Here is a 17,294-nt window from a genome sequence, read left to right as displayed (position 1 = left end):
TTATAACAATCTTGACGATTACCTGCCCGACGCTGTACATTATGATTTCCTGGACGTGCAGATACGCAGATACGAGTACGGGAAGCCCCTCGTCAAAGATGAAAAATCTCTAACAACGATGATGCGAAGATTGCATGATTGGTACTTGAAAATCTGCAGAGAGTATGGGAGGAGGAGTACTTTGTATGCGAGAGTTAAACCGGAGCATGACCTCGTTGGAATTGAATTGTTGCCTATTCCATTTGAGGAGTTCTATCAGTTTTTCAATCAATTGGCCCTCGATAAAGCGACGGTCACCTGCTACTGTCTGTAAGTACTACTATTTCTGTCATTCAGTCTCTCTATATAGCTCAGCTCTTTCATTGCATGTATTTATAATTATCCTCACTATATTATGCAGATTGAAGATCGCCGAATTGAAGAAAAGACAAATCGATGATATTGGGTTCATTAACACAAATCTCATAGATGCAGTTCAGGTTAAAGATCATGCCGCAGAAACCGAGGCCAACTTGCTACGATCATTCAAAATAAATGAACACAAAGATATAATACTCTTTCCTTACAACTTCAAGTGAGTGATGTCTTGTGCATATTCGGTTTCCCTTATATATTAGTCTAGGTTATAGTAATGTAATTGATGAGTTATGCATGTGTGCGCAGTTTCCACTATATTCTCCTGGAGATTAGGCTTGAGCAGGGAGTAGTAACTGTCTTGGACTCGAGACGAAAAGATCCCCAGGTGTATGCGGACATGACTGAAATCCTCAAGAAGTAAGTTAAATCGATCATTATCCACCATATCAACAAATTTGTTCAATTCCTGATATCAAGTAATTGTTTTCTTTTGTCTGGTAGGGTTTGGAGAAAATTCAGCACAAAATCCCCGGGACTCCCGAAGGAGCTGCAATTTAGATACCCGAAAGTAAGTACATATAGTACCATGTTCCGCGCGTCTCCTAGCTATTGATTCAAGCGCTAGTTTCATCAATACCATTTGGCATTCTTGCTTATCTGTTTGATTGACCTCTATTTCTTGTAAAGTGGTTGTGGCAGGAACAAGGGAATGATTTCTGTGGATACTACATCTGCGAGTCCATCTGCCACACGACCTGTGAGCGGGGCTACTCTGACAAACAATATGAAGTGCGTAAGAAATAATATTCACAATTTTTGTTTATTACCATCATTTGTGTTGAGTTCCATTCGTTCATATATATATATGTATTGACCCCCTTCTTCAAATTAGATGTTTCGGCAGCGGGATGAACTCCTAAAACCAGATCGCATGTGAGCAATTCAAGAGGAATTGGCGGCATTCTTTCTTGACCACGTGATCGCTGAAGACGGAGAATACTATGTGGACCATGCGTCCATAATGTAGGAGATTATATTTGTAAGAGATAATTATTGTATATATGTAGCCGGTAGTGTCGGACGATAGATATACAAGAACTTGTTGTTCGACCAATCTCTCGGAGAAGGAGAGGTGGTCGATATCACTTCTCTCTGTATGCATATATGTTCATGACGATCTTCTGTTTCCTTCGTTTGCTTACTAGCTAGTTAGCGTGACTAGTCCTCTCTATACGTATGTATATAGTACGTAGCGTCGACCAAGCACGGACATAAGAGAGGACACTTCTCTCTATTAATTAGCTATCTAACACAATATATGAAATACCTAAATTAACCGCCCAAAACCCCCAAACCCCTTTCAAAAAAACCAAAAACCCCAGCCACAGAAATGCTGACGCGTGGAGGCCTATTGGCCCCGGTTGGTGCCACCAACCGGGACCAAAGGCCCTCCTGCCTGGGCTCGGCGCACAGGCCACGTGGAGGCCCATCTGTCCCGGTTGGGGAACCGGGACTAAAGGCCCTTATGAATCGGGACAAAAGGGTGAGGGTATTAGTAACGACCCTTTAGTCCCGGTTGGGGAACCGGGACTAAAGGCCCTTATGAACCGGGACAAAAGGCCGGTTTTCTACTAGTGTGATTTCACATTACGTAGATTGATGGCATCATATTTCTATCTCGATATTTTGAAAAATAATTAGCAATCACACAACATTCTGATTTTACGGTGAATGATCGTTTGGATGCAACCCACCTTGTAGGCAAGAAATCTTGCACATGAAGTTCAAGTCAAAGAAAATGTTATGCTTTCACTCACAAAATCATTTGATTTTATGTCATGTGTCGTATGAAAAGTTTAGCCTTGTAAGACCATTGTTGTACACATACACTGGAATCAGGAGTAGTTCATAAGAAACTATTTTCCCAGAGTGAGTTTTTCTTCAGAGAGGTATAAGTATCCAGCTATATTCTAACAAATGAACTGCAGGTCATTTGAACTTCCACTAAATCAGAATCTTAAATTCCGAATATTTGTTGTTGTCGTGGGTTCGTGGCCGAGAGAACATTTTTGCAGTTCAAACAATCCCATCGAAAAGTTGGCACATTGTTTACTTCAATTTCCCAAGAACACTATCAAGCTAATCCGCATAGAGCAGTGTTATACAGACGACATTCCTCGGACGGATTTTGCACGATGTAGTAGATCGAACCGTCGGTGAGGTGGACTGAAAGCCCAGCGACCAGTGGATGTTGCATCATGCGAATTTTCTACAAGGAATCATCGTGTGTGTTGTAGTTTCGATCAGCATAACTAGCTTATGTTGTACTGATTCAAGCAATGAACTCGTGTATGTAATACTGCTTCTGGCTTTTGAAAAATGAAAAGCTATCAATGTTGACTGGAAAGAAAATATGTCGAAGGACTGGAAGCGTTTCTTATATATATTATAGTTAAGACTTGCAGATAGAGCAGTCCTTTAAAAATACTTTCAAAAAGTTATTTCTTGGGCACATATTGCTAAACACTTTTTTGTGGATAGTCCATAAACCAAAGGGAAATGCCCTTTGGTCCATGAGTGTATATACACTCTATATGGGAATATTGATTTTTGCAAAAGGAGTCAAAAATTATAGAACTTTTTTGAATAAACTTGACCTCTTTTGCACTAGTATATAAATTTTCGCGAAGGAAAAACTACCGTTGACTTCTGGGAAAAGAATATTGCTATATACAAGTTACTTTCCACAACTATTTGACCTTACATTTTTAACTTTTTGCTCTGAAGTCAACATGCGTTTCTTCTTGGTAGATTTTTTTTACAAGTATAATAGAAGGTCAACTTTAATTTTTTAATCAGATTTTTTGATATTTGTAATTACTCTTTGTTTTTCATATAAGGTGTATATACACCCAGGAACCAAACGTCCATATCTGTAAACCAAATGGATACACAATAGTTTTTTTTAGGGAACACAATAATTTTTTCTGAAATGGGTAAATACTACAAGTAATGGCCCAGCCCAGCCCACCTCTCCTCTGCTGGTGTCCCGTCGTGCGCTCTGGCAGGTAGGACGGTCGCGGCGCGCACAGCGGCGAGATGTGGCGGAGGCTTTCTCTTACAGCTCGTCCACTCATGTGCGGAGGCTTTCAGAAATCCCGAGCTGCAGGTACATCGCGTGAGCAATCCATGTTATCATCCGCCGAATCTCATGTGCCCAACCATTTCATTCGTCGCTTCAGATTAACCAGCAGTGTCGATGTCGTTTAAGTGATTTCAGCATTTATTTTTAGTTATGCAGGCAAACAGAGTGTTGATTTGAGGCTGTGGTTACAGGTTTTGGTTACCTGAAACAGTACACCGAGTCGTTCTTGGTTCATGGTCTTTACGGATGTGCAGTATCAGACGGCGGCATCAGAATTCAGGCGTGTTCCTCTGGAGCCCCAGCCATGATGATGGTCTTGAAAACCTGAGATCAACACTAGGCAAGTTGGCATCGGCAATCTGCTGCGAACCAGAATTGGATGTGTTTGGCGTCAGTTAGCAGCAAATGTTCAGAACTCCCCACACATGCACAGTCAAAAGGCTTAACACTAGGCAGTAACATGAAGTAAGTACTAGCAGAGATGAAGCAACCATATTAACTTCTTCCAGGATATTATCAGCGGGTCAGTGATGCAACAGAGTTGTGGGATCCATGAGACGGAGGATAACCATTGTTCAACCATATTTGAACAAGCAAGAGACCTTAATTATAGTCAGGCTTGTTTCGGCAGCACAGACTTTGTTATGTTTATTATCTACCTGATGAAAGTGAAAAAGAAGGCTTGTTTCAACAGCACAGACTTTGTTATTATCTACACAGAAATCGCAATGCTGTACACATAGTGTTGGAGTCACTCCTGCCTTGTGTATGAAATACTAGTACATATTGTTTTTAGAAAAATGAAATACTAGTTGCAGAGGGCCTCCGCAAAGAGAGGAGAAGTAATGACATCCTGCCCAGCGTGCGCTATTCCTGGCGACAAGGACGGCGGTTGCCTCAGGGCGCGGCGCGCGCGGCGCCAACCTTCCTCTCCCCCCTCTGCGCCCTGCATGCCGAGGAGGACGGCAGCAAGATGGGGGAAGATCTACCATTGCCCGCTTCAGAGATTCCCACCTGCAGGTAAGTCGATTCATCGCATGTTACCACCTGATTTAATGCGGGAAATTTTATTTAGACAGCAGCAAGATTGATTATTTACCAGGGCGCTCAGCCATATACCGATGTACTTCGCAGCTTCTCTGGATTTCATGACGCCTCCTCAAAAATCAATGTATTTACATGGGATAGAGGAGAGCAAGTGAAAATACTCCCCACCTTCTCTGCATCGTCTTTCCAACTCTGGACAGTTCCTCACATAGAGACACCTCAGCTTGGCAAGATTTCCAAGGTTTGGAGGCAGTGTCATGACGCTTCGGCAGCCTTCAATCCACAAGTTCTCCAGGGACAGCGGAAGGGTTTCCTCCTCACAGGATGAAGTGTTGCCCTCCAGGTTGACACAATTTCCGATGTACAGAATGCGGAGGCGATCCAAGCACCGTAGCTCCTCTGTTGGTCAGCGGACAATATTGCTGCAACTGACAATCGTCAGCTGTTCGACCAACGAAAAGCACTTCCAAACCATAAGCTGTGATCTGGACGATTCGGAGCTTCTGACCAAGCTGTTGGGGCCTTCCAGATCCAAATACTTCAGTTTTTCAAGAGGTATTTGACTTTGGTTTTGCTAGGCGTCTAGAGGCAACAAGGGTACGTCTTCTGGAGACCCAAGAGTTTTTTTTTTTGAAACAAAGCAAAAGGCTTGCCATTTTCATTGATTAAGAAGAAGTAAGGATTGCCCGGTTAATTGACGGAAAACCGGGCTAAAACTGATACATCCAACCCACAATCACATGGGCACCACCGTCCAACCTGGCCACCGACATGCAACAAGACACGACGGCACATGCCAATAGATGACCACACGCACAAACAACTGACAGCTCCAACTTTGACGACAAGCATCACCTGGGAAATATGCAAGACTTGCGCCAACCGTGCCCGCTGCAAACGACCACCGAGCGCCTGTCATCGTTGCCGCCTGGACTCGCTCCACCGCAGCTCCGATTTCAAAGCAACCAAGCAACCCACGGAAGAGCACCTCGGACACGCCAGGAAGATCCGACTACCGAAGCCCGAGCCGCGACCCATGCTCCTCTCGGCGCCATTGTCGTTACCAAACAGAAATCAGCGCCCCCGAAACGGCCGCCTCAGCAAACCACGCGGCGAAGATGCCGCATCCACCGCGGCGAAGATGACGCCATCCACTGGTCTCCAGTTGTAGCCGGCTCCAAGGCGTTGCCCCCAAGGAGGTAGAAGACGCGAAGACGCCTTCATCGCCCAATCTTGCAGATCTAAGGTTTCCCTCCGGAGCTATAGCCACGGAGAGGAGGGGAGGAGCAGCACACATCAGCGACGCTTTCAAGAAAGAGCACGACGCCCGCGGGCGTCGCCGTCGTCGTATCCAGCAAAGTCGGAGATAGGATTTCTCCCAGTGAAGCTCGACCACCAACTGCCCGAACCGGCCGGCCACGAACCGCTGCCCACCAAACCTCCCAGAGCACCTCCCTCCAGTGCCCGCCCCTGCTGAGGCCGTCCTGCGCGACCACCAGGCCAGCAGCCGCAGCGCTGCCGGAACCTGGGTCCGCCTGCCGTCTGACTCCGATCTGGCCACGAGATCCCTCAATCCGCCACGTCCAGACACTCACCGCCCCCTGGCCGAAGCCGCCACCACCAAATCCGGGGCCGCCGGCAACCGCAGACCTCCACCACGCGGCTGATGCACAGCACCAAGAGCCGAGCCGGAGCACTTGCACTTCATCTCCAACCCTCCAGAACCGGGCCGAATCCATGCAAAACACCGCCCCGCACCGCATCCAAGCTGAAGACCAGGGCCCCTAGCCAGGGCTGCCTCCCGACGGGGCCAGAACCGGCCGAAGCTGGGCCAGATCCGGCGAGTCGCCACATCCGACGACGAGCACCTGCAGGAGCTCGCATCTGAGGAAAAGGGGGCCGCCACCCCGCCAAGAACTGCCGGAGGAGAGCCACCACACGGCGCGAAGAAGACTCGCCGGCGCCGGCGACGCCACGCCGTGCAGAGGCCGCGGAAGGACCAAGCCTCCCCTACCGCGAGAGCACACCACAGGGCGAGGAAGCGCCCCGCCGCCGCCGTCGGCCAGCCGGGCTTAGCCCGCTGGCGTCCTCCGGCAACGGCGATGGAGGAGGAAGTAGGGGAGGGGGGCGGCGGTGGCTGCGGCTAGGGTTCCGCCCGAGCCGCCGCCAAGAGCCAAGTTAGCTGTTTGGTCTTAGTTGGGGACCCAAGAGTTAAGCTGACGAGAAATGGCCAGGAGCCCAAACGGATGCCCATAAACACTAAACCGACTACAGTATTGTGAACCCCAACTATTTTCAACACGTTGACGACAGGGATCACTGGAATACTTGCAAGCTTGGGGCAATTTTCTATCCTTAGCAATTCAAGCATCGGGAACTTTACCAGGCTATCACAAAGCTCTCCCACACTATTTTCTGCCCATATCTCCAGGCTCTCCCACACTGTGTTCCATGAAGCGCTCCATGAGGTGCACTCCAAATACCTCAAGGCAGTCTTCCTAAAACTGGATTTCCACAAGGCCTACGAGACGGTCAGTTGGACCTTCCTTCGGAAATGTCTTCTCCGTAAGGGCTTCGACGACCGGTGGGTGACTAGGGTGATGCAGATGGTGTCCTCGGGGCGCACTGCAGTTAACATTAATGGGGAGATCGGCCCTTTTTTCCCCACATTTTGTGGGGTTCGTCAGGGTGACCCCTTCTCTCCGTTCCTATTTAACATGGTGGTAGATGCCCTGGCGGCCATCCTTGAAAGGGCCAAGGCGGCCGGCCACATTAAGGGAGTAGTTTTGCATCTGGTTGGGTGGAACGGTGTATCCCTCCTCCAATATGCGGATGACACCATTATCATGGTGGAGGGCTCGGAGAGTGATATCGCCAACCTCAAGTTCCTCCTGCTGTGCTTCCAGCAAATGGCCGTCCTGAAGATCAACTTCGACAAGAGTGAGGTGATGGTCTTGGGCTACACCCAGGAAGAGCGCCAGAGCATTGCGGATCGGCTTAACTACCACCTCGGGTGCTTCCCCACGACTTACCTGGGGATCCCCATTAGCGACTCCAGGCTTACGGTGGCCGAGCTGCGCCCCACGGTGGGGAAGCTTCAGCACCGGATCGAACCCTGGCAGGGTAGATGGCTCTGGAAAGCAGCCTGAACGGTGCTCATTAACTCCTCCCTCTCCAGCCTACTGTTATTCATCATGAGCTTCTGCAGCCTTCCCGAGACCCTCCATCACGAGATTGCCACCGTCCAGGGGTGTTTCTACTGGGCCGGCGAGGGTGATAAGCAGAAGTACCACATGGTCAAGTGGTCGGAGATCTGCAAACCCTGCGACCAGGGCGGTTTGGGTATCATGTCCTCCAAACGCATGAACATTGCCTTACTGACTAAGTGGCTATGGCGGATCGCTAATGGAGAAGGTGGACTGTGGCTCCGCATTATTCAGCAGAAATACCTCCGCGGTCAGCCCCTCGCCTTCTGCCAGCGTTCTGGGGGATCACAGTTCTGGCAGTCCATCATCCAGCTCCTCCCTGTCCTTCGGATCGGAACCTTGATCGAGATTGGCTCCAGCACTGCCACCTTGTTCTGGTTTGACAGATGGGCGGGCGACTCGCCCCTTGCGGCCCGCTTCCCGAACCTCTTCTCCATCGCGGTCGCGCCACAGATCTCCGTGGCAGCCGCCCTTACTGACTAGGGCAACTAGCGTTCCGGAGACCTTTCGGTCCGGCTGAGATCGAGGACTGGAAGGAGCTGCTCGACTGCTCTTCACGAACCTGAACTCTCGACAGACGACGACCGTGCCAGATGGCGGTTAGAGCCATCTGGGCAATTCTCCACCAAATCTCTCTACCTCGCCATCGCCCCTTCGCTTGGTCACGAGGCGCTTTCCTCCATTTGGGAGATTCGCCTCCCCCTGAAGATTAGGATCTTCTTGTGGCAATGGATTCGTGGCCGCCTCCCTTCTGGTGTTGAGGTTCTGAAGCGCAATGGCCCTGCAGACGGGTGATGCCCGCTCTGTGGACCTGAAGAAGATTCGAACCATATCTTCTTCACCTGCATGTCCGCGTAGTTTCTCTGGAGCTGTTTCCGCGAGATTGTGGGTGGAAACTGGGACCATAACAATTTCCCCGCTCTCTTTGCCGAACTCCAGGCGATCCCTCCCGCGTTGCGCCACACTAGGTGGCTGACCATTGGGGTCCTGGCCTGGACGCTGTGGACTGTTAGGAATAAACTTGTGATTCAGCATATTCCTCTTCGTCGTGCGACTGATGCTTTGTTCAAATGGTCTGGTTACTTGCAGCTTTGCCAGCCGCTTAGCCGGCCCAGGGAGAGAAACGTCATCACCTCCATCATCACCCAGCTCCGTGCGATGGCCCTCCGATTGACGCCGCCGCTTCCCCCACCTCCTCTGGAACCAGATTAGATCATCATGTCGTCGACTCCGCCGCCACCGTCTGGGATTGTGTCTTCGTCCTTTTGTGTTGGGCGTGATGTGTTGTGCCCACAGCGGAACTTGGGTATTGTGTGTGTGTCTGTGCTTGTTGGTGTGGTTCCTGACTTGCGGTGGCGTTGCCTTTGTGTGTGCGCTGTGTTCTGTTGTTACCTTGATACTTTGTGCTTGGTGGGTGCTTTATTTATAAAGCGGGGCGAAAGCCTTTTTCGGTAAAGATGGATGAGCTTTCTCAATCTTGTCGTGTCTTCTGGTAACTGTTGCAACTTCTGGCAATATATGAGCCTTAGTGTTTGCAGGTTATACAACATACATATTGGATCTGGCAACCTAACGATGTCAGACCCAGAGAGGTCAAGATACCGTAAATGTTTTGCATTTATGGCCTTGCAAATGACAAGTGGAGCAGGGGAGCAATGCAATGCTCTTAGTGATGCCAATACATGTTGCAACTCCTTAATATCCTTGTGTGATCTTCTCGAAAATTTATAATTATGCTCCGCCCATGATTCTGAAGGAGCTAACATCGTGCGGAGGTATGTTCTGCCTTTGCATAAACCACTGATTTTTTCCAATTCAGCCTTTGACATTTGCATGTGATGAACACCTTTTAACAATACTTTAAGTCGTGCATTTTACATACACATTCATCAGTGACATCTTTTGCTAGATCGTGCATTAAGTCGTGCATTTTACATACAATTGTCTCATATTGTGTGTCACCATCATAGACAGCAGGTTTGACTACCACTTTCTTATCTTGGAGGAAGGACCTCCAAACCAACTCATCAAAAATGAATTCTCCTTTATGCACTAAATCCATTGTTCCCTCTTCTTGAATAAAGCCATTTGCCATCCATAGTTGCATCAACCTATCCTTCTCCATCTCATAATCCTTGCGAAAAACCGCACAGAATGCAAAACATTGCTTCATTTCAGAGGACATGTGTTTGTAGCTTAACTTCAGTATGGGCATTACCTCATATTTGCCTCCATCATTATCCCTAATGTTACTTTCTTGGATGGCCTTCCATTCCTGTACTTTTTCCTTTGAACTCAGCAATCCGCCCATCATCTTAAGAGCAAGAGGCAACCCCTCACATTTATTGACAATACGCCTTAAGATGGCGACCAACTCTGGTTGGTCATCAACACCATTGCTAAATGCTTTGTTCAAAAACAATTCCCATGAGTCTTCTTCACTCAGAAATACTAGCTCGTGGGGCTTGACAGTGCACATTATAGAGGCCACTTGTTTGCTTCGACATGTGACCACTATAACACTTCCTGGTCCACCAACAGAACACAATAGTGGCTTCAGTTCATCCTCCCACATTCTCTTTATCTTCATTCCATACATCATCGAGAACAAGTAAAAAAACCTTTTCTGGCCAATGACTTCATCAAGTTACTTCTGCAATAGTTCAATGTTGCCAGTCATGGGAGAGCTTCCATTTGTGGCCAATTCAATTAGGGATTTCACAAAAGCAATAACATCAAAATTTTCAGACACGCAGTGCCACATCTTCAACTGGAAATGTTCGTGGACCTCTTGTTCATTGTGCACCATCTTAGCAAGAGTCGTCTTGCCAAGACCACCCATCCCAAAGATGGACAGCACCTGCACCTTCTGCTGGTCTTGTTGGTCTAGCAGTTGCTTCACCACCATCATCTTATCATCATCTCTTCCAAAGATTTTGGTACAGTCATCCAGTTTTGAGTGTGTTTGCTGGCAAGGATGTTGCCGCTTCTCCCTACTGGCAGAATTTTCCAGGCCAAACTTGTTCATCTCCTCAACCAACTTATTGATCTTCTTTTTCCTCAAAAAAATTTATTGATCTTCTTGAGGACGTTCTTGAGTTTCCTGCTCATTTCAAAGCGGAAGAGCAGCGGGCTGTGGCACGTGATGTAGCTGAGTGCCTTTCGGGTAGTGGACTTGCCAACCTTAGACTCGCGGCGCAGCGCCTCATACTGGAAGTCGTCGAGCACGTCATCAGCCTGGTAGGCGATGGACTTGAGCTCCTTCATCCAGCTCTTGACATAGCGATTTGTCTCGCTCATCTCCTCGGCGTTTGCCAGCTTGCACTCGACGGCTAGTAGATGCCGCTCGAGCGTTTGGCGATCATCGTCGAGGCCACACATACGACTCACCGTCTCGATGAGTGCATCTGCAGCCTTGCCAGCCATGCTGCGCACTAGAGGGAGAAGCAGCGACTCTGCCATGAGCTTGCAGGTCGGAGCAAGAAGAAACTGCAGCGCAAGAAAGAAGAGAGGTTAAGCACTGATAGAACATGAACAACCTTGTAATCCTCCTATTTTATATTTTATAGTTCCATAATAGCTTGAGTGTGGTTCTTCCATACCCACTCTCGGTGCACCCACGGTGCACCTACGCAAGAAAACATATCAAAACATTTCAAAAAAATCTGAAACTTTGTGGATATGATCATCAACAAATGTTAGAGAGGCTTGCAAAATTTGGTGGTCAAATAACATTCGAGAAACTCTCTACAAAGAAGACAAAATTACAAAATGTGGTCAAACAGTGTACTTACATTTTGACTAATTCTCAATGAATTTGTCTTTTTTGTATAGACCTCCTCGAATGTTATTTGACCACCAAATTTTGCAAGCCTCTCTAACATTTGTTGATGATCATTTTCACGAAGTTTCAGATTTTTTTGAAATGTTTTGCTATGTTTTCTTGCGTGGGTGCACCGAAGGTGGGTGCAGCCACTACTTTCCCTAATAGCTTAGCTTGTATAGCTCCTGTATATACCTCTTGTACATACTTTTTGATACATATACATAAAAAATCTAGTGGCGTTTTGGCCTGCTGTACAGCTATAAAAACATAACATGAACAATCGAAGAACAACAAACAAGGCCAAGGATTGAGCAGAGAATTCACCTCAACAATGCCCAAATTTTATCTTCTCCAAATTGTTGAAAGAGCAGCGTACTGCTGCTCGTTCCTTCGCCACCCCTCTGTAGGTCTCTTCACACGCCAAGGCTGCTATGGAATTCTGTGGTTGCTGGAGAGAGGATGGAAGCAAATGGAGATAAGAACAGGGAATCCATGAGCTGTATATTGACTGACTGACTGATACATGTACCTACCGGTGGTCCCTCATTTATTTGCAGCCATACATCACTATTATTGTATATTTCTATAATTTCCTTAATTTTATATATTTTGCAACTTTCATATACAAACAATTGCCTATACCCATCACTTCATTTTTCAACTTGTCGATAGGACAATAAGGGAGACATCGATGTATCTGCTTTGAAGACTCAAGACTTGTTCTCACTCTGTCACTAACGGTTCTGCAGGAATAGGCAAGACATTGTTATCGATCTGTCACTTGTTCTATGGGCATACAAGATGGGAGGCGCGGCACTCAGATCTGGGAATTGATCCGTATCATATTTGGTTTGCTATATGAAACCATCTTTCCATTTTTTTTTTCTGTTGGCTACGGCTCCAGAACAAATTGACACCAGAAATCTCATAACCAGCAGGAAAAATTTCTGTGTGGAATGTATTGCCTATGTTATTGCAAGAAAACTCTGAAGAGGGGCTCCTGCGTCAATTATTTTCGTGGCGTATCGGCCCATATACAACTCAATTCTCTACCTCTAGAGCTTAGATCACCAAATAAATATCAGTGTTAACAATGGCTGCTGGAGCATATAAGTAAACTTGTATTATAAAGGGCACTGGATTAAGATAAATTATCTGCAGCGCAAAATTATCAGTTTCGAAACCAGATGTCACGTCCTCACTCTCAGTGTATTGCTAGAGAATGTGCTACTTACGGTCAGCTGATCGAATTTCTTCCTGTGCAGACATCATGCGATTGTTTGCTGAACCTTCTTCAGGGTTGCATAGGCATTCATCTGCAACTGCACAATGAGGTATGGTATAGGTCAAATTTGCGGTCATCGGGACAAACAAATATAGTACGATATAATGGTGAAATAAAAGTAGCAGCAGCTGCAAAATGATAAGGCTGGATTGTCTTAAAATGAACTTATCATCATCACCATGTCATGCTTATCATCACGAAAGATGGGAGACCCTGATGCTAGACAAGAGTATGTACGAGGAGACACAATATGCATGTTTTCTGATAAGATTCAAGCATGATTAGTTAAATAAACAGGGAAGTTCGGAAACATAATATAACATCAAGGCTGCCATGTGATTGTGTGGTTCCTGGAGTGAGAGGATGAAACCAAACGGAGTCATACCATCATGACAAGTCTAACGGTTCTGAACAATAACCAACTTTGGGCATGCATTATTTTTCCAACTTGTCAGAGAGTACAATAAGTGAGACATGCATGCGTCCGCCGTGAAGACTTGTATAACGGTTCTGCAGCAAATAGGCAAAACGTTGTTTTGGACCTGTCACTTGTTCCATGGCGTACTAGACGGGAGGCGCGGCACACGGACTTGGTAATCCTATTTTTAATTTTTTTTGCTATATGTCACTACAATTATACATTAAAAAACAAAAAATCATACTTGGTGAATTAGTTCAGCGAGCCCAGAGTTATGAGATAAACAGATTTTTGAATTTGAGAAACGTTCAACTGTACATGATGCATGGAAAGGATTTTTGCACCAGCTTTGTTTGTACCGACGGTATTAATTTCTGCTATTATGACCGTTGAATAATAAATAATTGAGAAGCTAGACATACCTCCGTGAGGAAAAATAGATGACACGACAATCATAACCGCATAGGTTGAAAACATATTGATGATGAGGATTTTAAAACATCATCTTTTGGTTAAACAATAGTCTGAAATTTCTGAACTACTTCGGAAAAAAAGAGTTTCTGGACTACTTCGGAGGTATGTCCATATAAACATATTTTTTCAATTGGAGAAAAGTTTGATTATACCTGATGCATGGAAATGATGTTTGCACCAGCTTTTTTCGTGCCAACAGTATTAGTTCTGCTGTTCTGATGGTTGAATGAAAAATAATTAAGAAGCTGGACATACCTCCGAGAGGAAAAACAGATGACACGACCATCATAATCGCAAGGTTGCAAACATATGGATGAGAACGATTTTAAAACATCATTTTTTTAGTGAAACAATAGTCTGAAGTTTCTGAACTACTTCGAGAAAAAAAAGAGTTTCTGAACCAATAAAAGGTACGCAATCACTACATCATCTATTGTCTTTGCTGAAGTGCAGGTCAATACTCGACACACGACTGAATCATGTAGCCAAGGCACATATCTAATCATAATCAGAGGTTTATTGCTTTATTTAAATGGGGTGCTGCAGCGCAAGGCTCATTAATCTGGAACCACTGATGCAATGCAGTACTGGCTCGCTGCGCTTAGCACAATCTGCACTGGATTAGATTCACCAACACCGTTTGAATTTTTTGGTACATGAAACTACAATAGTGAGATTGTAGTAACACGCAGATGCAGCCCAAACGGGAGAAGCGACGTGCTGAAGCTGAACGGCAGCACGGGCAGGTTGGAATTGAAGAAACTGAAGCTCCGTCAACCAGCACAGTACAAAGCTTCAGAGAAGCAGTCATCGGAAGAGAAAAATATGAAAATTGGGGCCCGCAGATCAGCCAGAGTACTCCAAGTATTCCGGCGGCAGGAGCTCAATTTGTAAACCTCATTCTTGATGAGGTTCAGACTTGGAGAGCGGCTGGACCTCGGTATTTTCGATTTTTTCTGAGAGAGTAGCCTGTAATTTTCTTGTGGGTCTGTGGATGTTTGCCAGTACCTTAGCTTGTTTTGCTTCCCGCACTGCTTGTAACATATTCTCTGCCTTCTATAAAATATGATACGCAATCTGCGTACTCTTAGAAAAGAGAAAAGAAACAACTTTTCTATGTAAAGAACAATATAATGTGGGGTTTATCGGTTTTGTAATTGAAACCAGGAAGCAAAGAGAGCTCCCTTAATTCAAAAGAAAAAATAATAAGGGTTGTTATATTTTGCGGGGAAAAGACCAGTGGAAATATTCCCTTAGCTTATAATGAGAAGGTATTTGCAATGACAGACTGATCATCGGAAAATATCAGCATGTACCACCGGTTGTCCACAACTGTTCCTCAACAGTGTAATGAGCTTCAGCATGAATTATTACAGCCACTATGTGGTTTTCTATTCTCAAAGTTAAGTATTTCCCAACTTCAAACCCTATGTTCGCCTCCTCTAGGGGAGGGTCTCAGTTTTGGAAAGACCTTGTCAAGGTTCGGCCTTTTTTTAGGACCACGTCAAGTTTGTGGTAGGTAATGGAGCTTCCATTCGCTTTTGGCTGGACTGGGGTGTGGAGACTCACCCCTCTCGGTGGTCTTCCCCACGTTGTTTTCTTACTGCCCCAATCCGAACATCTCCATCGCAGAGCTTTCGGCTAATAATAGGTACCTTGCCTTCCGGCGCTCGCTGTCCCCTGTAGAGTTGGAGGAATGGCAGCGGCTTGCTGCTCTCTTTTCCGTGCTCTCGAAGACTGTTGACTCGGTGGTTTGGCCCCACACTTCTTCTGGTCGCTTTTCTGTTAAGTCTCTCTATACTAAACTTATTGGTGGCTCCCCCACTAACAAATTTAGTCCGATTTGGCGTGCTTGGATTCCTCTTAAAGTGAAGATTTTCCTCTGGCAAGCTTTCAAAGGCCGTCTCCTTGCGGCTGACCAAATTCGCAAACGTAATGGCCCAGCTCGGAGCGCTGTGCATTATGCGATTCCTTGGAGGACACGAACCATATTTTCTTTGAGTGTGTGCTGGCTAAGCTGGTTTGGAGCTGTTTTAGGTCGTGGCTTCAGGTGTCTTGGGCTCCTTCCTCCTTCTCTGAGCTTCGGTTCCTCGCCAATGGCCTGGTTGGGGTCACTAAGCGGCTATTTTGGGTTGGTCTGGGGGCGATTTGTTGGGCCTTGAGGAATACCAGAAACAAGTTTACCATTGAGCATGTTTTTCCTGCTAAACCTGCTGACTGCTTATTTAAATCTTACATGTTCCTGCAGCAGTGGAGATATCATTGACTAAGACGGAAGACCGGGATGCATTTGATCTTCTATTCTCTAAAATTCGGGCATCGGCGTCTTCCTTATCAAGGCACGAGGCAGCTGTATAGTTGCCTTGATGATCTTTTTGACTTAGTTGGTGGCTTCGTCGTCTCTGTGGTGACTGCTCTTCTCTCATTTCTGGCCTGCGTGTCGTGTGGGTTTATTTATAAAGTCGGGCTCATGCCTCTTCTCTAAAAAAAAGAAATTATTAGTAGGCTGCACAATAATGTTTGAGAAAAACTTATGAAAAATAAAATGTGCAGACCGCACAGGTTGGGATGGATGTGCTCTCTTTAAGGCACGCCTCCTGAACAGCCTGGCGCGCTTATGAATTGGAGTGCTTACGTTAAGCTAAGCCATGTGGGACTAAAAATTGCTTCTCTGTCTGCTTGTTCGTTCGCTTCAGCCAGAGTGTGGACTCGCACGCTCGAAACGAGCCGCGTTTGTGCCTGGGCTTTGTCCTCTCTAAAAAAAGCCGAAAGCCTACGTGGGATCGTGGGCTGGATAGGCTGGCCGAAGTATTGGCCCATACGTGACTCAAGGCCTTGTTCAAGTACGCACACAGGAGGTTCAAGAGCGGGAACATGTATATTTTGAAGAGCGGGACAAAGTGGCTATACCTCTGGGCCTCTGGCCTCTTGGGGAAAAAAAGAAGAAAAAAAACTCTGGGTAGGCTGCTGACCTGAAACATCACCAGCAACCTGATCCTGATGCCAGGACCTTCGGCTTCGTCCGCTTAGCAGGAGGCCTTTCTCCCTCTGGAATTTCAATACGTGCGTTGTGTTGTCTTCTTCCTTGACGGATGATTGGAGGCCGACGCAGTCACACTCGCCGCATTATCGTGAGCGTTCTTCATCGCTGTCAAAGGCAGGGCGCTCATCTTCTCGCTGTACCCTTGCGATTAATGGCATCCGATCCGACCCCCGGTTGATTCTCAGCCAATGCTTCCTACATACGTACTCCCTCAGTTCTTAAATATAGGTCTTTCTAAAGATGTCAACAAATGACTATATACGGAGCAAAATGAGTGAATCATGTCATACTCTAAAATATATCTATATACATCTGTATATGGTTGTTCATTTCAAATCACTAAAAAGACTTATATTTAGGAACGAAGGAAGTACATGTTTATCAGTACGCGCGTGTGTATACTGCAGCGGATACTAGCTAGCTAATTACGTGCTACTTCCTCTGTAAACTAATACAAAAGCATTTAAATTACTACTTTAGTTAGCTAGAAAAA

At 46.2% G+C, this 17,294-nt stretch overlaps 1 pseudogene; it reads right to left on the bottom strand.

Moving 5' to 3' along the window:
• Window positions 1-9,591: 9,591 nt before the first annotated feature.
• Window positions 9,592-12,038, bottom strand: LOC119333683 (annotated as a pseudogene).
• Window positions 12,039-17,294: the final 5,256 nt, after the last annotated feature.

This window comes from Triticum dicoccoides, chromosome 7A (genome assembly GCF_002162155.2).
Source record: "Triticum dicoccoides isolate Atlit2015 ecotype Zavitan chromosome 7A, WEW_v2.0, whole genome shotgun sequence".
Lineage (NCBI taxonomy): Eukaryota > Viridiplantae > Streptophyta > Magnoliopsida > Poales > Poaceae > Triticum > Triticum dicoccoides.
This window is presented reverse-complemented; position numbering and strand designations above follow the sequence as displayed.